This window comes from Thermobia domestica, chromosome 9 (genome assembly GCF_964235325.1).
Source record: "Thermobia domestica chromosome 9, izTheDome1.hap1.1, whole genome shotgun sequence".
NCBI lineage: Eukaryota > Metazoa > Arthropoda > Insecta > Zygentoma > Lepismatidae > Thermobia > Thermobia domestica.
The window spans coordinates 78325192-78348569 of NC_137462.1; the positions used below are offsets into that span (position 1 = coordinate 78325192).

Consider the following 23378-nt stretch of genomic DNA (forward strand, 5'->3'; position numbering starts at 1 on the left):
CTAGAATGTCTTTGTTTCTTTATTACTATAGTATTATAAGTATTTGCAAGTTCTTTTTATTATAGTACTTAACTGTATTAACGATATAAGATTTTATTGCATTTTGTTTATCATTTTGTTGTTTTACCGGACAAATCACAGTTTCACCATGAGTTTGGCATCAAAACAAAATGGTTGATTTATATTGTTTGCTACGTAGATGCTTCATCATGAAGTAAAAGAGGATAGAAGTACAACTTGTCTCGGCATTAAAATACGGTAGTGTAAGGATAGAAAAAAAGTTATTTTTGATTGTTCTCTTAGTTTCACCTTGGACTTATATATGTTTTTAGTGTAATTTTCCCTTTGTTGTCTTTATTACCTAATGAAACCCAAAGGTATGATATTACATTGTATACCTTGCATTGAAAATAAAATATATTTCTCATTCTTTCACTGCTACAAGAGTGTACATTAGTATCCCACCAATTTTGTCATGTTTTGCGTAACATCTTGAATTTTAAAAAATAACATTACAATTCTACTTAATATTCTAACACTTATAAAATAGTACTTTATAAAGTAAACAATATTAATAAAGTATCCGAGTCTTTAAAAAAGAACCCAATCTTTCAACGCCTGCACAGCCACAAATATCTTAACCTGTACATTCGAGAGTTATGATAATTTAAATTATTTGTTGGTGTTACTTTATGCCGAAGCGTTGGAATAAATAACGTTTTCCCTCTAATCAAATAAAAGTATCTCTCATTTACAAATTCTACTTGAACTTTGTCCAAGGTTTGAGCGTTGTCTGACAAACACTATGAAAAACATGTAAATAAATTCGAAGTAAAAATCTGTTTAATGGCATGTCTATGATATAACCCAAATCCTTCAACAAATACTTAGTATATGAATTTATTTCCACTGCTTCGCTGATTAGTATAAAGATTCACCAAATTCTTAATTTGCGCAATAGATGGCAGAAGCGAATAGATTTAATTTCACCTAACCCAACGGCAGCGTTCTCACTGTTGTAATTGTTGTTTATGGTTAAGTAGTTGATCGCCGTACGCACGCATCATATTGTAAACGATGAGGTGAAAATGACTTTCAAACTTCATACTCTGGGCATCAAAGTAAAGAACCTTTAACCTAGTGGACACTTTCGAGGAAAAGTTGGCATACAGCATTTTCGCAAAGTTCAATATCTACACAATACAGATCCACCGTATGCCAGGAGTTTAGGTCACCGTTGTTTTGTAATATTCAAAAGAAAAAATTAGGCACTACGCAATCTTTCCATGTATCGTGATTGACAGGTGCATGGCAAAGTTATATGAAAGCAACTAGATGGCAGGAGACTTAGATATAACAAGTTAGTTTACTGCAACTAACATTACTCACTAGAGTATTTTATTAACAATAAGTTCGGAATATAATATAAAATTAAAAATTTTAATAAAATGAACTTTGTAATTCTAGTTCTGTTAACGTTGTTCTTGTCTAATTAAGACAAATATCAAGTCTTGCAGAGTAGTATAGTGAACTTCCATGCTTATAATCGTGGTTTAACTTTGTCATTGTTTACCAATGTCAGCATTGACTTTATTTTCCCTTAACTAAAAGTTGTATTGACGAAAGACACACATCATTTTTGCTCTTAAAATTCCTGCTGACACCCCGCGTAGAGCCGGCTCTATAAAAAATTACTTTTGCCCATTCGTTCCTGCGGATATCTTGAGCTTTGCTGAGTTGAAACTTTTTGTAGCGTAATTTCTACACTTCAAATTTTGCTTCCGTCAGAAGCGCTTTATGTTATGCAATTGGACAGCAGTTAAGATTCCTCATGCTTCATGTTGCGATTCCGTCTGGGAGTCAGGAGGAAATGTCTTTCGTCATTAGAAGGTATTTTTGAGATGATTTAGTTTACGAAAAATGAAGTCAACGTTATCATTAGTCTCCAGTTCTTTTATTCGTAAGTGCTGTTGTCATTATGGTGTTTCGGATTGTGTTGTGTTTCTGAATTGATATTCAGATTTCAACGTGGAAGCAGTTTGCAGCCTCAAAAGGAATGAGAAGCCGGATGTTGGAAAATGCCTTATCTGTAAGGAAAGAAGAACTGAAAGATTAATATATGGCACTCAACGAGGTCTAGAGACGTTAAGTCAAGCTTACGAGACAAGAAATAAACTGCTTGACACGAACAACAGATCTGCAATCAATCGGATCTAAACAGTGGCATCGTATCATCGGGAGTCAAGTACTGTGTGACATGTCATGTTTTTCATCCTTCACAACCAAGACTAAGATTCAGCTACTACTAAAAAGAACTAACAACTCAGGATCTGATAGTTACATATCATTCGCAAACTTAGAAGCTCAACATCTCAATCAATTGAGAGCTTGGTATCTTCTACCAGAACTCTTAATTGAGCTGAGCGAAGCGAAGCTCTTATACTCGGGTTAGCCGTTTGGTTGTCCGCGAACTCCTCCTAGACCGTTTGGCCGATCTCAACCAAACTTAGCACGCTGATAGAGTATGTCGTGCTGAGTGACAACATAGGTCGAAATCAAAAATCCGATGTACCATCGAGGAATAATGACCGGAAAACGCTTCCTCCTAGACCGTTTGGCCGATCTCAAGAAAACTTAGCACGCTGATAGAGTATGTCGTGTTGAGTGACAACATAGGTCGAAATCAAAAATCCGATGTACCATTAGAGATGCAAAAAAGCCGGCTTTTTTGAATCGATGGTTTTTTTCACATAAAAAGCCGGCTTTTTTGGAAAAAAAACGAGAATTTTGGAAATTTTGGCTTTTTTCATTTTCATGATTTTTCTATCCAAATAGCTTTCTTATAGTATATTCTATAGTTAGATAAGATTTCCACGACCTGAATGCCATATTTACCTCTGTAATTCACCATCAAGATGGATGGAGCACATATTTTACGAATTAAAGCTAACATGAAGAATGTAGTATTTGAGGGCAATTTTACAGGTTATTTAACTTTATTTTAACTTTTGAGTTATCGACATTTTTTTTCCTTCTCTAGATCATTTTAGTTTGTCATCCGTGTTTCATTTCTAAGAGCTTAGTACTCCAGCTTCTAGCACGAAAGTTAAACTTACGTTTTTCTATATATCCGTCAAAGCATACGTTTTTCAATATGTCCGTCAAACCGTATTTGCACATTTCTGTTATACTGTAGTTGTGCAATGATTTAACAATAATTTTCCAGATACAACCTTGAATACCAATTTATACAAATAATCAATAGCGGATTTAGAAAAGTACTTTGGGAGGGGTTTCTCTGATTTTTTCGTTTTCTAAAAAGTCCTAATTTTATTTGGGAGGTGCTTGAAGTTTATGAGTACAGGCATAACTAATATTTCGTTTCGTTTATATGTTTAGCAATAATCTTCCGGATACAACCTTGAAGATCATTTTATACTGAGAATCAGTGGCGAATTTAAAAAAGTGTTTTGGGAGGGGTTTTCTTACTACTAATGTTTAGTTTTTCTAAACATTCGTAATTTTTATTTGACGGGAGCTTAAAGTTTATGAGTAAAGGCATAACTAATAAATATTTCGTTCTTTTTAGACATTCCACAACTTTGGAGAACAGGCTTCAGTCCGAAAGACCGATCCTCTAACCTTCGCAAAACCGTCACTGCTGGTAATTAGTAATAATAACGATTTAAAAACAATAAGAAAGGAAGTCGGCCAACTCCTACACTCCTAGTCGGCCAGTACACGCACTATTTCTACATTCTCAGATGGAATGAAGGAAGGCTTTGTCAGAATGGTCGAATGCTGGGTTGAATCCCGGACTTCCCGATAGAAGCGCAAAAGCCAACCACTCAGTCACGTTTGTTGAGCAGTTGTATTTAGCTTAACTTAAATATATTGCGTAGTCTTTTTTTTTTTTTTTTTTTTTTTTTTTGTTCCGTAATGATATGTTGAATCCCTCTTGTTAAAAATTCAGAAAACTTGAGGACTGGGTAAACTGTGATGGTGGTCAAGGGCGCCCATGTTGTGGTTTCCAAGGAGGGGAAGTATAAGCGACGTTTCAAAAATAGTTTCAAATTTTGCTGTAACTAATGTAAAAATCCTATTGGATTTTCAATATTCTGAAGTACATTTTCCTCTAGGGGGGGCAAGCGCCCCCTTAACCCCCCTGATGGGCGCCCTTGATGGTGGTTATAAAAAACTTGACTGTAGAATTTCAAGAATATACAGTATGTGCAGCCTTTAATTGTATCATACAAATCTAAGTATTTCTCTTATGTTTTATTTTAATTTTATTTTGTTTCAAAAAGAGGGTATGGAATATTTTGAAGTAAAAATACTACATACAATTTTGCTAGTTATTTGTGTATTTTTTGAAAGAAGTTTTTACTCTTAGGGTTGGCTCGTTTACACCAGCTGTTTTTTTTTTTAAATAACTGGTTTAAACTAAAAAAATTAAAAGAACAAAAATGCGAATCGTGTGAACTTCATAGTGACGTTTCACATGTCAAACCATCTGCATTAGTCTTATTTCCTTTTCACCTTTTAATCAAGGTGCCCCATGTTCAATTGTCGGTCGAACCACGACCCTTCTTTCATGTGTAAACCAAGTACTCTTTCGGATGTCACTTTAAGCGAAAGTCTTCTCCTTGATAACCTCGGTATTACGTAAGAATGTTAAGCCTAAACATACAAAACGAAACCAAATTATATATTTCTGCATGCCTGTTGTTTTATAAAGAAGCGAAGGTTGCTTAAATATATTGATTAAAATTGGTAAAATTTATCGATTGCCTACTTAGCTTCCAACATTAGCTTGGATTGGACTTTCAATGATACCTACATACTAAATTTGTAATTTAATACCTCAGTTTTAGAAAAATAAACACTCTGCTGAACAAGACTGCACTTATTTAATATAAAAACACATTTACACGTGACGTTTCGATCTTCTATCCAAGATCCTCATCAGACGTACACTCACGTCTGATGAGAATCTTGGATAGAAGATCGAAACGTCACGTGTAAATGTGTTTTTATATTAAATAAGTGCAGTCTTGTTCAGCAGTGTGTTTATTTTTCTGATTTTATTCTCAAGACGTTGACTATGATTGTGTGTTACTCAGTTTTAGCGTACTGATTATAATACGTTGACCTTTAAATTTTACATGCAAATTAAATTTTACAGGATTTTCCCGTTATTGTTTTACATTTAAAAGAATGACGGGATTTTCCCGATGGCTAGGGCGGGAGTTTCTCAATTTAAGAAATTTACTGACCGGACTTCTTTAAGCTTATGGGACCTCTTCCAGCATAACCCCGTTGTTGAATAATAACACCAAGGCGAAACAAACTTATTTCTGTGAATATGTAATACAAATACATAAAGCAAAATATCTAAATCAAAAAACCTGGTTTAAACCCCAAAAAAGCCTGGTTTAAACTGCCCCCCCAAAACGGGTTTTTGGCATTTTCAAAAACAACCATGGTTCTTGCCAACTCTGCTTACTTTTGTATATAGGAGGTTAAAATGTGTTTATTATATACATTGGTTAATCCTTTGGAATTCATAATGTAAAAATGTTGAAGTAAAATTGTTTAAAATATCTTTTCGAAATTCATGGTTTACTTTCGAGGTTTTATATTCTTATCGGCATCAACCACTAATTAAATGACTTTCTGTGTTATAGAGAAGCGAAACAAAGTCTGCTTTATCGATTTAAAGCAGAATTTTGAAAAAAGCCCAAAATTTCCCAAGCAAAAAAGCAAAGCAGAAAAAACCGAGTTTTTTTCCAAAAAAGCCGGTTTTTTTCCGAGCCCTTGCATCTCTATGTACCATCGAGGAATAATCACCGAAAAACGCTTGCATAGACTTAACATGGGGAAAAAGTTTTCACGCGATTTTTTTGTCAACAATTAAAAATGGCATTTATTATTGCATAATGGCCAGGAATGATTACGTAGTTTAAGCTCGCTCAGCTCATTTCATTGCAATCGGGTACATCCATTGCATTCCTAGTATTAAAGGAACGTTATGTTCTGAGACCACATTCAATATGTGTAATCAAATACTGAATTTGTCCCAACATGATCTACACGTCTAGCCGGAGTTCATAATCTTATCGCAGCGGAAGGAAAATACTACCAAACTGCTTCAAAAAGTTTCACCGAAATGCATCAAGAAGTAAACAAAATTCAGCTGAAACAGGTATTGCTATGGAATGGTTAATCAGTAAGATCAGAGAATCTGGAAGCAAGTTGCAAGTTATTCAACTAAATGAAGTGTGGAATGGATACAGTGACTTAGCAGTAAAAGCAGATGCTAAGGTACTATCATCATATAAGAGCAGAAGAACCACATTCAAGTAAAAGCTTCAAATATATATACAGGATTGTTATGACTTCGTTGCAGTGCCAAATCGAGATGTGTTGCTTGTTTCTAGGAAATTTGGATATGTGTCCATTTTAGATGTCATTTCAGAGGAGGAACAGGAGGAGAAAGAGCAAGATCGGTCGATCCCTTTGTGAACCAGTCTTCTGGCAACTGAAGAAAGAACGATAAATTTTAGGGAGGACAAGGTGCCTGAAAACAAGTATCTGACCTTTACATCTCTGTATGAAGTGAAACAGTCAGATGCAAAACTGGGAAGATAAAAACAGTGAAAGCTGATAGGATCATTCTGCAGGACTCATTGTTGCATATGAAGCAGGACTTCCAGTCAACCTTAACAACATTATGGAACATGAACTGTTCGTTGTTCCTCTATCTCTGGCAGAAGCAGCTTCGCTTAGGCTCAAAAATTGTTCTTGCTGGAGTATTGACCAATCGTATCCCTTGTCCCAACAAACTTGAAGTCAAAGACTTTGACGGCGAATCATAGCTATTCATTGATGGACAGGCCAGTAGCAATTAGAAAGCCAGAGGCAGCACACACTTTCTGAGACCTTGCAGATACTTTTGTTCAAAATGTTTTCCAAAGTGGAGAACACTTCCAGCGCATTGATATAACTTTTGATCGTTATTAACATCACTCAATAAGGAGTGGCACATAAAAACGGAGCGGGAAAGGTTTTGTGGACATCAGGAAACCAATAGATAGCAGGAATGTACCTTTTCCTGCAAGGTGGGAGAACTTTATTATTGACAATAACAGCAAAGCAGATCTTGCTAAATTTCTCTCACACCAGCTGCTTCTGCAAGCACCATCCAACAAGACCATAGTTTCTGCAGGTGACTTCAGTGGTGAAGAAAGAGTCGAAGCTTCTGATGCAACCCTTAACACTAATGACTTACAGGCTAATCACAAAGAAGCTGACACCAGGATTATTTTACACTGCGTTAAAAGCAGAGCAAGAACTTTTGTTGTCTCGACAAGAGACATTGACATCTTAGTCCTTCTGGTTAGTTACTTCCTCATGATGTCAGGCAGAAACTACGGATGAAAACAGGGACGGCAAGGAGCAGAAAGTACATTCCAGTTTGTACCATTGTTGAAAAGCTGCAGATGGAATCACAAGTAATCCAACTTCTTCCAGCTTCCCATTCTATCACTGGATGTGACTTAACTTCGTACATTACTGGACATACGGAAAGGACGTGTTGGGATGCATTTGCACAGTATAACCATCTGCTGAAAGGATTAGGAGCTGATATGGTCCTTAACGACCAGATCATTAGGAATGCTGAAATCTTCTTCAGCAAAGTGAATGGTGCTCTGAATGCTCACTACATAAATGAAGTTCGGTCTAGTATGTTCGTCAAGGGCTTGCAGAAGGGCAAGGGCATCATAGAGAAACTACCACTAACTAGAGATTCCCCTTACTTTCACATTCAGCGTTCTCATTACCAGACATTAGTGTGGCGAGAAGCCCATTTGCAGCAACCAGTTCTGCCTTCTCCTTAAACAATGGGGTGGAAAATGGAGAATAATTCAATTGTCAATCATGTATTAACATTGACGCCAATCCCAGACGCTTGTGAGGAGTTAATTACCTGTGCCTGTACCACTGAATACAAGACACTTCGGTGTAACTGTAAATCAAACCCATGCAAAGCGTCTTGCAAAATGTAGGAAGATGAGTCACACTTGCATGAATCAGTAACTGAAATTTGATTGGAATTTCAACGTTTGAGCTTATATAAAATCAACGGTTTGGTACAATGCATCATGTATGTACACTCATGTCCGAAATGATTGTCGCATATCTAAAACTGTCTTCTTGTAAGAATATAATTTGATAATGATTTTGCAGGGTACTTTTAATATTGATACTATGTATATAATGTATATTTGTGGTAAATTTCATAGGAAAAGAATTATAAATACGAAAATTAGAACAAGTAAAACAAAATGTGGCTAAATGGACAAGAAAGTTTTATTATCGTTTTATTGAAATGAAATGAAATCTTTGAGTTTTACGTCCCACGGTTATGCCGGTGAGGCTAAAGGAGACGATGATGATGAGTAATGAATGAAATGGTGGAATGGAGAAAGTGGGAGGAAACGGGAGAACCCCGAGAAAAAACACGCACATGGTGTTTGTCCATCACAAGGTTCACTTGGCGGGGCTGGGATCGAACCCGGGACCTCAAGCACAAGAGGTGAACGCTCTACCACTGAGCCAATCGTTTTATTGTTCTCATTTACTGCTCTTTTGACATGAAATTTGGCAATACATGTTTTTGCCAATTGTACAATACTAATGTTATAAGAAATACCAGGTGAATTCGTTATCAAATTATATTCCTACAAAAACATATTTATAGACATGCGACAATAATTTTGGACATGAGTGTACTTCATGTACGTGTGTTATCATTAGAAAATACCAAATAGCCTAGAAACGGATGCAGTGCCATTTCAAGAAAATATTTTTAAACGGTAAGAAATAATTTTGTAACAGGTTGGCAACACTGACAACTGAGTATTGAAGGTTTTGAACCCAGCAATCGCTTTTCTAGAGCATCAAATAATAGTTATGCCAACTTTAATATAAATTTTGTTGAGCAGTGTGCAAACTTTTGTCGAACAAACACATATTTTGAGTTCTGTATGTTACAAAACAATACTTTCGACCGCCATTTTGTTTTAGTGAATTTCTGAGAAACAGTGAATGTTACAGGGTGGCATACGGCAGATATGAATTTAGCAACAACAAATCATACTAAAACAACACTTGAAGTACTTTTCCTCGCAAATGCCTACCCAACTCTATCCTTGAAGAGTTCTCCATATGCGCACCTGAGTATCACATAAAAGAGTTAAACGTGGGTTATTACTGAGCTGTAACTGTTTGACATTTTAACACTGTTGCTTCTTTAAACAGGCTGTTTAGATTATCATCTACATGTTTACATTACCATTAATTATTTGTATCATTATGGGGAAAACTTAAGTGTAATATTTATCTAAGTGTAATTAAAATAAGATTCATAATCTGATTGTCATTATCATTTGTCTTAAGTTCAACTGATAAAATGGTTTACAAATTCATGTATTTAAGTATTTTTATTCAGATTTCTATCAACCGTTGTTATTAGGTGTATTTTCTGGTTTTCAATTACATTACAGGTTTGTATAATAATGATCATTGTATATAACAATCTGTTTATAGCCATAACCATTTTATACATGAAGTTTGTATCTTTGGTGACGGTTCCAGTATTCTTGCTAATTTGATATCATTTTGATGACTTGATTGATTTCCATTTATGCCTTTTTTCAGAAGTAAGACTATAGGCTATAGAACGAGACTTACAGTTTAAAGTCATATCTGAACAGTTGTAATGTATTCAATGCTCTCTGACTAGGACTCGAACCCGTAACCTCATGCACCAAAGTCATATCCACTAACCACTAGACGAGTGATGAGGACTAGATACTATTTTGTTATCCATGAAATGCTAAAGTTCCATGATATTTTCATTCGATGTTTTCAAAAGAATCATCTGTCCCCAATAATGACCACTTAATTTTTTTCATTACCTGAAATATGAAGTTCAGCTTTATCTATTCTGCAATTCAGTTCTTATAATTTTAATTGGATAGTGTATCTTCTAATTTTGCGTAAGGGACGTTTGTTTAAATCACGAAAATGCATATAATTGGATTGCGGAAACTATTTATAGTTTATTTATTCATGAATTGTTCAAGTTTGGAACTAGAATGTGTATGGCAAATGATTATTAGTTTCAATATTTTAATCTAAAGATGAATTTTCTCAATATTCGTCATAGAAGCTATGATGTTTAGGAGGTGCAAACACTGTCTTATATATATATTTCCAACATTATTCCATATGTATACACTGAAGCTGTATGAAAAAAATAGTTTATATTAGTTTGACAATACATATATCATTAGTAACTGGCCACTTAAATTGAAAAAAGTTCTCTGTTACCCAACTTATTTCCGTTGTAAGTTGAAATTTTTCTAACAAAGCGCCTATACATATCTGACAGATCTACAACAAAAGTCATAACGAAATTATAATATGGTGAATAAATTTCATTTGACATGTGCATTCAATAGATGTTAGTGTTTTCCTCTTGTTTTTACTTGCAAATGTATTAATTCACCATCATTTTAGTAGGTATGCTATGAACAATAAATCGAAAATAATATATTTTTCGTTTAGATATGTTCATTTAAAGCCGAAATTAGATTTCTATAATACTCACCTAATTTAAAATCACACACAAATTAGATAAGTATCCAAACACATAATCACATTCATTCTGAGTTCATTTAGTGTCATCTGCAGCTGATACTGAAGTGTTTAGGGAATCCTGAGGTACAGCATAGTTCCTGAACATTGTTCTTAAATGTGCGTAATACCAGTTTGCAATATTGCCAACTTTTGATATTAGATTATCATGTTGGTTCAAAATGAAAAGAGAAACCAGATTATTATAAAAGTTTATTTTCATTTGCTTGATTAAAAAGTTTCTGTACGTGAAAATACATCTCTAATATTGATATCTTCATTTTTTTTTTTTAAAAAAGTGAGCTATTTTATATTCGCGTGTTTTAGGTTCGATTCCTGGTCGAGACAAAGCCTTGGACAAAAATCCGATTATTAGTTCGAATCCTATTACGTATTATATACTTTCAGTGCTAACAACAGACTTCAATCCACCAATCAATTGAAGAAGTATAATATTAAGTAATCGAAATTAATCTAATTTAAAATAAATGTAACGTGGTACAAATTAATTTGATGGATGATTGGAGTTTAACTTCCTTTTATAGCAGCAATGATATGTGAGACATTTACCCACTGCTTAACATGGGATTGGAACTATATATGCACCTACCACAGATCGAACCCGGATCTCTTGAAAATACAGGAAAATGAATATAAAAATGTCCTCCATATCCACAGTGAAGTGTTGTTATTGAAACTATTGTTTGTTGAAGTTTTGCGTTCCTTTTCAATACCAAGTCTCTATGAGACGTATCTCTACAGTTCAAGGTGGAATCCGAACCAATGTAATGAGTTTCATGCTTTCCCACTACGTGACAGTGCACCGAAGTCCGCATTACCCACTAGACCAGTGAGGACGGCTATTAAAATTATTGTGTCATCTTTTGCATTTACTGGGGCTGCGATGGCTCAGTGGTAGAGCGCTCGCCTTGGGGTCCCTGGTTCGATTTCAGTATTTACAAAGTGGACTTTGTGGTGGACAAACATCGTATGCAAAGGTTTTCTTGGAACTCTCCCGTTTCCTCCCATTGCATTTACTAGTAATTACAATTTACTTTTATGCAAATAGCATCCAAAAGATAAGATGTTTTTAACATTTGTTATATGTAGTTAAACTACTGTTAGTTACAAACATTCTTTTGAAAACTCTAAATTTGCGTAATAATGTGTACATAACGTTTCCTTCAGTTCAAGGAAAGGGTGTCTGTAAGAAAAGGGGGTCAAACTTAAAAGAATTTACTATGTATATGCACGTATATGCACACACATATATCAGCCTGTAATTAATGTTAAGTTAGCAATGCTGATGCTTATTACAAATTTATTACGTCACCATTAAAGTTTATCTTCTTCTTGTCACAGCAATGCTACTGATAATGATATCAGCAAACTTTTTTTTCTTTTAAATTCTTAATTTTTCCATTTTGTGTACAGTATTTCTTTGTGAAATGTTAACTACATTTTAAATCAAGATAACTGAGGTTAAAGTCAAAAAAACTGTACTTATATTAAAATCATTTTTATAGTATGCTAAGTATGTCTCACCAAGGGAGCCGATCCTGGGGGGCCGAGGGGGCCCGGGCCCCTCAAAAACTCATGTAGGCCCCCGCATTTTATTTATGAATATGCAATAGTTGACATAATTTGAGTACAATTTGTCTTAAAAATTCTCATATATGCCTTCTGCATCTGAATGGTTCCCCCCAAATTTACAGAGAAATCGGCGCCCTTGTGTCTCACTAACTTCGTAAGTTCCTTCTTTAATTAATGTAATTCTGATACAAGATATTAATAATTGCAATGATTCAATAATAAAAGTAAAGTCATTCCTTTTCCACTATCAATTTTATTTCATGAGATTAATCCTACTACAAGCATTTCTTTGCGATTACATGTCAAAAGTTTGACAAAATTTGGATTCAGAAAAGGTGATTGTTATTCATTGTTAAGGTAAACCTCACCGAAGAGAAACTATTACCTTGCTTAGAATAGTTTATCGTGTATACTGAATAGATACAATCAGCTTTATCAAGAGAATATTATTAAAAGAGAAAGAAAATAAATGGAAATAAAACGATACGTTCATTTCTGCACTTAAAGCAAGTTTTTTTTTTTTTTTAAAAAAAATCGAATTATTCTTTGGTCCATTTAAAATCAAACGCTGGAATTTTAGCGTCAAAACGCGTGATAATCCATAAAATACCAGTGAAAATGAAAAATGTATGAGAACTGGTGCATTTGTCTCACAGTTACTACACAGTACGTTGTACGAAAAATGTTACTCTGATATCGTAGAAACCAAGGCAGATAAAAGTATGAAATTTTGTACCATGCAAACATTGGCAGCGTGAAATTGTCTGAAATACTCTGTAACACTACCAGATTAACAGTGTTGCCAACCCAACAAAATTGCGTGTTTCAAATAGTACTACGCAAAGTTATTGCAAATTCGAAGTCTGCATAGTAAAGGAAAATATACAATATCGCACTTATTGTTCAGTGTTGTAATTTAAGGACGTGGAGTATCACAAACATCTAAATTTTGGAGTTCTCTAAAACAGTAACAACGCAGGTAAGATGGGTGGTTAATGCACATTCACAAACACTATGAACATGATATGAAATCTTTTGAATAAATAGGTACAAAGTTGGATGGAATTGAAAACTTAACTTTTAAAAAAGATCTTCTTTTGAGAAGAAATGTTTATGTAAGGACCACATACAATGGTATATTTAGAATTTTGTTTCGGGGAGGGGGACTATGTACAACAAAGGGAGGCAGAGGGAGGCAATTCCCCACCTGAATTTGAGAATAATCGATTGTCTACTAATACACTAGGAAAAAACGTAAAACTCGTAGGTCGGTTAAAGATCTAACCCCCCTCCTCCCGCCAGACAAATCTGAAATGACACTCCTGCAAACACACGTTAAATATTTGTAATCTCACTTCAACTTAATTGATTTCATTTCAGAAAAGAAAAATGGAAATATTCAGTTTTATCCGTGTACGTTTTTACCTGAAAGAAAATGTTAAGACAAGTTGAAGCTGAAATATGCTGATTGCAATTTAAATGGTAAGGATTGCAAATTGGTGAAACTTGTGTGATATGGTACAAAAATTTAGCAGTGAATCTAACCTTTTATTCTATTCATAGAAGAAAAAGGAAGCATCCTCTTGACCTCTTGACCTACCTAATTTCCCGGGCTACTTATTCCCCCCTCTTTATTTTCTTTAATTCAAACATTTACTTTTCTTTATAACTAAACGATGTAAATATTTCTTTGCTATAATAACTAAAATCCCGTTATGTTGATATCCGTGCAAGATGGTGTGGAACACCAGTTTCGCTTATCAGTTTCTCTTAGTGTTGGTGTTACTGACGACGACCGAATTTAATCACAACTAACAACGGTCGAAAGTATGATAGAAAAAACAAAAGAAAGCAACAAGTAAGAAAAAGAAGCAGAAATAGAATGGACGAAAGAAAGAAAGAACGCAGTTCTCACATGGAATGTTTGTCAAATACGGTATTATTTCTGAACAAAGAACATAAAATGGGAAGTCAATGAAATATTTAAGAATGGTAAGAATTCTTATTGTTGTATGTGGAATGCGAAAAACTAACAAATTTATTTCGAGGGAAGCTTGAGCCTGATAACCCTCTAAATACGCCACTGTTGTACTATCAAAAGAACAGAGCAAAGAAACAATCAATTTAAAAACTTCCACAAATACGTCATTTTAATTAGTATAGCAATCTCCACCAATGTTTTTCGTATCTCCAGAAAGGTTTGAGATATCAAATTGCTGCAAACGGTATTCTATTATGACCTTTACGTCTATTGAAAATCGTCTACGTGATTAGATACTGAAGAACATTTTCCAAATAAAGTTCTTTAAAGAACTAAAATTTTAAATTCCTTGTGACTTTATTTATTCCATACTAAGATACTGTGAATTTGCATCACCCCATCAGTTTCACTTGTGTTATTACTGCTGGAGAGGCCTCCAAAACGTGGACGTATGTGATGCTGTAGCGTCCTTAGTTTGCAACACTGAACAATAAATATGATATTATATGTTTTCGATTAGTATGCAGATTTGGGATTTGCAATAACATAGTGCAGTGTCATTTAAAAAAATATGTTGGGTTGGCAACAGTGTAGACAGTGGTTGTATTACAGAATGTCAGACAATGTTACCGATATTTGCGTTGTAAAAAAATAATATATCTATCTGCTTTGATTTGTACGGTATCATACGTGTAACTTTCTGTGTGGAATGCACTGCATATCAATTTGATTGACAATTTCATGTAGGCTATGTATGACATTGTATGCTTAATTCGTGGTTTTATCCAAATCAACCGATCACTTAACTTTGAAACTAATAACCTTGTTTTTTAACAGCAAAATATATCAGTAGACGCATATATGATGTGTCAAATGTCCTCTTGCATACACTTGCTAATGAAATAGGAAGGAGTTACATTGCAATAAACTAGAGCAGTCTATAGACAATCAATAAATCATTGCATAGTAAGTTATTTCGCAGAGTAGACCCTACCATTTGTGTGATGTAGAAGTTACAAAGTTTTACAAAGCAGTGGTGGAACTGGTCACGAATTCGTGACTTGGAAGCAATCAGACCTGTGACCCATCATTCCGGTGATCCAGGCAGACTCGAGGCCCGATATGACCAAGTTGTGACCCGGATACAACTTAACACCGTCATTTACAGCATGTGTGGGGCTGCTACTGAAATCAAAATAAACACGATTCTCTTCTAAATAAATCAATATTTTTTTCTTAGTTGCGTCTGTGTGTGTGAAAGCATTGCACTGAAATATAACTACAATGTCTATCAGGGTATAGACGCGTGAGAATTACTTTTCAATATGGGAAGATGGATAAAAATGGAATTATACTTGATTAAGAAATGTCACACTGGCAATCAAAAGACGTGAATATTCGACCTCTAGAAGTGAAAATCATTAATCCAATATAAAAATTGCAATGATGTTGTAGATTAGACTAGATTTATTAATCATCCTGTGGTCCATATTACATTTGATACATTTGTATAAAATTATATAGAACTCCTTAGTACTTAAAATAAATACTTACAAGGGATATGTTTCGGTTCGAACACGAGGATCAACATAAAACTTGGTAGACATATACAGGACTAAGTACTGACCACTGTATGGTATGTCATTCCCGTGTAAAACTCGTTTTTCGCCGACAGCGCCATCTATCCTTCGAAACACTAACAATTAAATTCCCCGTTATAGGTGCTGAGTGAAGATCAGTCAGGTGCGTTAGTGTGTGGTAGTAAGCTCCAATTAGTGTTAGTGTGGTAGTCAGTGTGGAAAAATGGGTAAGCTGCTGGCATTAACCCCCCTTCATGTAGTTGAACTGCTAAAAGACAAACTAAGGCGCATATTTAAGAATCAAACATCAGTTGGAGCAGAAGATGAGTCGTTTGCGACATGTTGATGCAATTTAATTATCAATGAGTACGAAAACGAATTAGAAATGATACCACATCGACACTCGCCAGAGATGATTTAAAAAAAAATGGCACGACACAGCAAGATATCTATGATAGCAGTTCAGAGCGGGAAGAAGACAGCAGTCTAGAGCGGGAACCGGGAATCAGGAAATAAAACTCCGAACACTGAAATGTGAAATTATCAGATTATTTGATGAAGGTCGCACTCGTTCGTGAAATAATACCTGCTTGTTTCTAGCTTGGAAAGCCCAGCACTGTAAATACCAGTAATGCATTAATGTTCCATGCTCTCGCGCCTCGTCAAATAATCTGATGACTTCACACTTCATTGTTTGGAGTTTCATTTCCGCATTCCCTTTAAATGAAGCGGAATTCGTAGACAGCGCGTGCCCATAATCCAAAATAGGTTTCCAGTTACTTAAAGAAATAATTTTCTTGTGTCGTGCCAAAAGCTTCCTGTACGGTACGAGTTCTAATCTCGTTCATGATAATCTTTGTATATACTCAGGACTTCCTCGTCCGTAAACTGCGACAAAATGTCTGTTATTTTCAGTTTTCACGATGAAGATACGTCATATTCGCTTTGACTAATGCCTTGTTCCCGCTCTGGGCTGCTGATGATTTCACATTTCACTGTTTGGAGTTTCATTTCCCGATTCCCGGTTCCCGACTGCTGTCTTCTTCCCGCTCTGAACTGCTATCATAGATATCTTGCTGTGTCGTGCCATTTTTTTTTTTAAATCATCTCTGGCGAGTGTCGATGTGGTATCATTTCTAATTCGTTTTCGTACTTATTGATAATTAAATTCCATCAACATGTCGCAAACGACTCATCTTCTGCTCCAACTGATGTTTGATTCTTAAATATGCGCCTTAGTTTGTCTTTTAGCAGTTCAACTACATGAAGGGGGGTTAATGCCAGCAGCTTACCCATTTTTCCACACTGACTACCACACTAACACTAATTGGAGCTTACTACCACACACTAACGCACCTGACTGATCTTCACTCAGCACCTACAACGGGGAATTTAATTGTTAGTGTTTCGAAGGATAGATGGCGCTGTCGGCGGAAAACGAGTTTTACACGGGAATGACATACTATACAGTGGTCAGTACTTAGTCCTGTATATGTCTACCAAGTTTTATGTTGATCCTCGCGTTCGAACTGAAACATGTCCCTTGTTAGAACAAATACAATGCTTTTTAACAACTTGTGAAAATACCTAGGTAAATATAGGCAAAACCAATTCTACAATCTCTACAATCTATATGACAATGATATACGTATGAACTTAATTTCTATTTTAATATATATATATATATATATATATATATATATATATATATATATATATATATATATATATATATATATATATATATATATATATATGTGTGTGTGTGTGTGTGTGTGTGTGTGTGTGTGTTTGTATTTATAATTTGATATATACAATAGGGATTTAATTATTTTTTGAAGTTGCACAATGAGCTGCTTAGATAGTCACCTACTGTATAAAATGTGTGATTTAATAGCAGTTTACGCACTGAGTTGACAAGGAAATTCTTTTAATGAGTATGTTTTATACATCCAGGTAGCTTATTATACAGTTTTACACCCATATAGATATGTGACTTTCTGTATGCTGATGTTTGGTGATACACAATAGATAAGTTATATTTTCCACGTGTAAGATAGATACGAGTATCACCATCTCTTTTAATAATATCCAAATGGTCCCATGTAGTTTTGAGAACTTCAAATACGTGCAAAGGAACTGTCATCATCTTCAATGATACAAATAGTTTCTTACAGCTGATGCGTTTCGGTTATTTTGTAATGATTCTTATGACATATTTTTGTTGTTTGAATATATTCTGAAATTTTGGCGAAGACTCCTAGAACGCAATTCCGTATTCAATATGAGAATATAATATGGCATAATACAGGGGCATAATTGATTGTAGATGCAGTATTGAGACTAGAGTTCGTATTTCTGTATGTACACAGTCTGGGCTAAGTTTTTGGTTAGTTTGTCTACGTGTTCTTGTCATGAAAATTTATCATCTAGATATATACCTAAAAATTTTACGGCACTAATAAATGTACATACTTTATGATTCATGGATATATGCGGTAGTTGATGTGATATTCTGTAAGATAAATGGCAGTAGTCACACTTTGTTTCTTTGTTTTATCTGTATTTAGTTTAGTTTATTTGCAGAAAACCAGTGCATAAGTTGGGATGTTATAAGATCAATGGCTTCTTGCAAGATATCTCTGTCTTTTTCATTATAATTACTGTTGTATCATCCCCAAAAAGGAGTATATTATCCTTTCCTATATTTAAGGATAACTCATTAAGATACAGAAGAAAGAGTATAGAGTATAGGTCCTAGAACTGACCCTTGTGGAACACTTTCTATTTATTTGTTCATTTGGGTTTATTTTACTCAGAGTTTTAGTTATTTCGTCGGTTATTGGTATTTCGGCTGCTTCAGAGTCATCGGATATGTCCGGGTCTTGGGTCTGTCTAGGACGCCGGGTCTGAGAAATGAAGCCCACACGCGGATGACCCGAACAACAGTCGTGACCCGTGATGTGTGCCATCACTATTGAGGAAGATGTTATTGTACAGAGGATTTTTATTGAAATATCACTCAGGAACAGGATTGGTTCTAGACATTTCTTAAGTGTAAGCAAACAATATTTAGACGCATCCACCAAATCAGAATAAACGAGTAGAAAGTTGTAATGGACAAAAGAAATTCAAGTAATTGTTACAATTGGAAATTTCTTCAATGTCTGTAGTCTCTCTGTGAATATTAACGAAAAATAGCGAAATTGTAAGTAATTGACTGTGGATGAACACTATACAAAGTTCCAATTTTAATAATTAATAGTATATTTTATTAACTAAGCACAAGACACAACTAACACACACACACACACACACACACACACATATATATATATATATATATATATATATATATATATATATATATATATATATTACAAGATATATATGTAAACACCTAAGATAGATATATTTTGACAAGTACAATGGAAACATAAAAGTCGAAACAGAATAAAACTGACGAGCTTCAAGTCTAACATTTAACGCAGATTTGATTTTGACAAAGTGGTATGCTCTTATGCTTCATTAAAAGCAAATTTACATAGTATTTTCTAGTGATACGATTATGATAATTAGCTTAATTTCTCGTTTTCTTTGTCACTGAAAAGTTCATGTTATCAAGACACTGGCTTTAGATTTGACAAAATCTCTTATTATTGCATTCGTATCCATTACATTGAGCATGTCATTTTTAATGGCCGTCAAAGGTAATCCATTTAATTGTTCTTGAAATATAGCTGATCTCAAATATTTCTTTCTTAATTTTAGCTGAACAACAAATAACAAAAGTATGTGCCTTAATCAATATTTAATTTGTCTTCGATCCAGTGGCGGAACTTCAAAATCCACTCGCAAAACTTCCTTTTAGGTTCCCTTAGGCTTATAAAACAATTTAGTCCTTTCATGTCTCTTTCCAACATCGTTCAAAATCAGGCGATGAGTAACACAATGTAAACACAAGCAGTAGTGAACCCAAGATTTCTCTTTTGGGTCCGAAAAACTTTTCGATTAGCCTATAAAATGCAAATAATTTTGTGTATTTTCCCCCTGAAATTGTGCTATTTTTTTAAATAATAATAAAAGTTCTGGGGGATCCAGACTCTCGGACTACATCCGTCGAGGCATCCCTGAACAGAACTAATAATTAAAACTCTCTTTGCATTAGAACTATTACCAAATGTTTTAAAATATCGCTCTATCTAAATTTAATACAAGAGAATGGATTTATAATGATTGTTACACTGTTATAATACAACGAGCATATGTATATGCTGCTGTGATTGCTGTGTGTGTGTTCTAAAAAGAGTCTGTTACTTATAACCCTAATGACCTTTCGATTACAGTTATCCTTTCAAGTTATATACGCAAACTTGAATAATTGTATTCAAAGCAGGGCGGATCCAGGACGGACTTCTGAGGGGCGATGAGTTGTAATACTGCTACTTAGAGCTACTTTTAAGAGCTCCAAACTCTGGGATGGGTTTTATTTATATTTAAAATAAGAAAGTTTCCTCTTGTGGGGGGCGATCGCCCCCCGTGGATCCTCCTCTGATTCAAACAAACTTTGAAATACACCGCATTATATTTAACACAGACCCATAACCGAAGAGGCCATATCCATTCCATTTTAATTTAACAATTAAATTATTGCAGTCAAGTAAACTAAACTTACAGTTTCAAAAGTTTGTAGACTTGCAAATGCTTTGTTAACAGTAACTTGTATTGACAACTTCCCCACCTCAATATTTGTATGATTATCACTTTCTAAATTTTCTTCAGAAGTCGAAAGAAACTTTTTTTAGAGCCTTCTCTTGCCTTTCATCTTCTTTCAAGTTTCGTAGCTTTCTTTTCCGATAAAATGCTCACTTTTTTATCGTTGGTCATTATTATTACATGAAAAACACAGTACTACTGAAAAGTGAAAACACACATCATTATAAATAATAATAAAAAGAAAAGAAACGACTTAGGATAGAAACGAAAATGTTGACGAATGACAAATGGCCTCAAAGATTGTGAACAACTGATATTAGAAACCTAAGTTAAAATTTCCCTCAGAAATGATCAAAAATTCCATTTGTACTGCCCGTCTTTTCTTAGAATTCGCACACTCCTTGGACCAATGGACTTGAACTTCGATAATGTACATTTCATTTACGCTGACTTTTCTTAATTCTTAACTGTGGTAATTGAACCAAAGTACTATGCAGGGACACTGTTTATGACAAGGCGGAGCAACCCTGAAGACATTTCTTTCTACTGTGATAATTTCACCCAATGCATAAGCAACACTTGCAGTTGACTCCCTTTGTTTGTTGATCCATTCCCATTTCAAAGACTTTTTGGCAATGATATTCTCTAGTAAGGTCGCTGATGTGTTGTTGGGAGAGGAATGGAGAGTCTGTTATACTTGTATTTTGTGCATATTGTGGTATTGTGGAAAGACTGCCGCTGTTGTTTGTCATACTGCCGAAGTGCTTTATATAATATCTATTGAAAAGCTAAATTTCCGTACATTTTATTTCATGTTCGTAAAATACCCCTTTTTCCCTCTTTCAAAAATCTTTCCTAAATCTCTCTACGCCACGGGAAATTTTCCTCAAACTAGCATAACTTGCGCTGATTGATGTACGAGTCCATTTCCATTCGACTTTATTGTCCTTTTGATGTATTTTATCTGTATCTCAGTCTGTTCAATATTTATTTGAAGCTATTTGGAAAAATGTTTCATCATAATATTTTCTCTAACAAATATTCACATTTAAAACACAAAATTCACTTTCCAGTTTGGGGCCCTCTTCACCTGGCGCCTCCTGCGAACGCGTATTCCGCAGTATTTAAGATCCGGCCGTGCTCAGGAAAAAGATGTTAAGCCATTGCCATTTCTTAAGAACTTAGAAATACTTTCTAAAACCGTATTTTCTCCGTGGGAAGAATGAGTTGGCCTATATTAGCGGCCAGCTCTTACGACCAATCGAAGACATTGATGAAGACTTTTCAATTTGCATCAAGTGGCCTCAAAGTAGAGGGAAAATTGTGATGAACTGAGTGAGTTTATGTGTGAACAGAAATAGTGTTATATTGTAATCTGCTTAACGAATCATTGGTATTTCTTGATAAAGTATTATCAATGACGATTAATTCATTTAAATTGGTCCATTGAAACCCTTGTTCCGTTCTTCGACGACTTTTTGCAACTGATATTAAAATATTTGTGATATTTTCTGTTACAACAATTTGATCAAAATGACTTTAAAAAATGGAAATAAAAACTATAAATAAAAGGCTAAACTAGCCTAAATCTTTTATATACCGGTGATCCAAGTTTATGTAAGTCCAATAACTCAAACTTCATAATTTAAATTAACAGAACTCCTTTATATGCCGAGAATTAAATAAAATCTCTGTTATTAAGACAAAAAACGAAGAGATCAAGCCAACTCCAAGCACCACAAAAGCACTCATTAAATTCTCTAAAGCTAATACAATATTTTTCTTTTCTTCTTTAAATTCCATACTCTTCCCTGTATAAACCTCCATAAATTCTCTGAAATAAGTAAGTGAGTCCTGTTTCCACTTAAGATACAAGCCACTTTCTTGACTCGCTTGAACAATAAACTTAACGGAGTCACTAATAGGTGATTTTCGTCCCATGCAAAAAACAGTCGGAATTGTAAGTAGTTTGTCACTTCCAATATGAAATAATGGTTTTCCGTACGCATCCATATGCACATAACTGTGCAACTCTGCTAATTGACTGTAATAGATAAACCCAATTCTCTCTTTCTTGACAACTTTTTTAAATAATTCAGTTGCATTATCTGGCATTGAAGTCCACTTGTCAAATATTGTCCGTTCCAAAGAACTACTTTTATCTTCAAAAAGAGATCTATGCGTTTCATGCCCGCCAAATAATAAATCGGAATTCACAAGATCTTCCATTGTATTAACGTAAGGATAAAATTTAGGTTTGGTAACAAAACCAAAGAGGGCAGCTTGATAACCGATATTGAGAATGAATGACATTAGTACCCATGTGATGTAAACTAATCTAAACAATAAGATTTGTGGAGGTGGTGATACAGACACGCCTAATAAAATCGCTAAATCATTCCAAACAGACCATTGGGAAATACAGCTATTGTTTCCCGTTGAATAACTTATTTTTCCTACTCCTTTGATTACGTATGTTACTGCCAAAGTTGAAGTCATTGTAAGAATCCATGGAATTACTTGGAAAGGGAAAAATATATTCATCCACCAGGGATAGGCTTTCGGATGTGGAAATATCCAAACAAAATATATATAGTCTCCCGAAAGAATTACTTCATAATAATCCAGTTGTGATTGTGATATGAGAGAAAATTTGAATACACCTTCAGCATTGCCAGAAAATGTTTTTTCTAAATCTGTTGAAAAGGTACCATTTTCTAAAACAGTGCCTGCGTGAGCATGCCGTGTGTTTGTGTCCAACGTTAAAGTGAAGTTCAGTTTTTCAGCGGCAGTTGTTAAGTAAT

At 34.6% G+C, this 23378-nt stretch overlaps 1 protein-coding gene across 1 annotated transcript in view; it reads left to right on the plus strand.

Moving 5' to 3' along the window:
* Positions 1–9526: 9526 nt before the first annotated feature.
* The window catches only part of LOC145694773 (beta-1,3-glucan-binding protein-like), a 75895-nt gene continuing 62043 nt past the window's right edge, over positions 9527–23378 (plus strand). The window contains exon 1 of the mRNA XM_081771403.1: positions 9527–9569. The gene's annotated coding sequence lies outside the window, so the exon portion shown is untranslated. The remainder of the gene's footprint in view (positions 9570–23378) is intronic.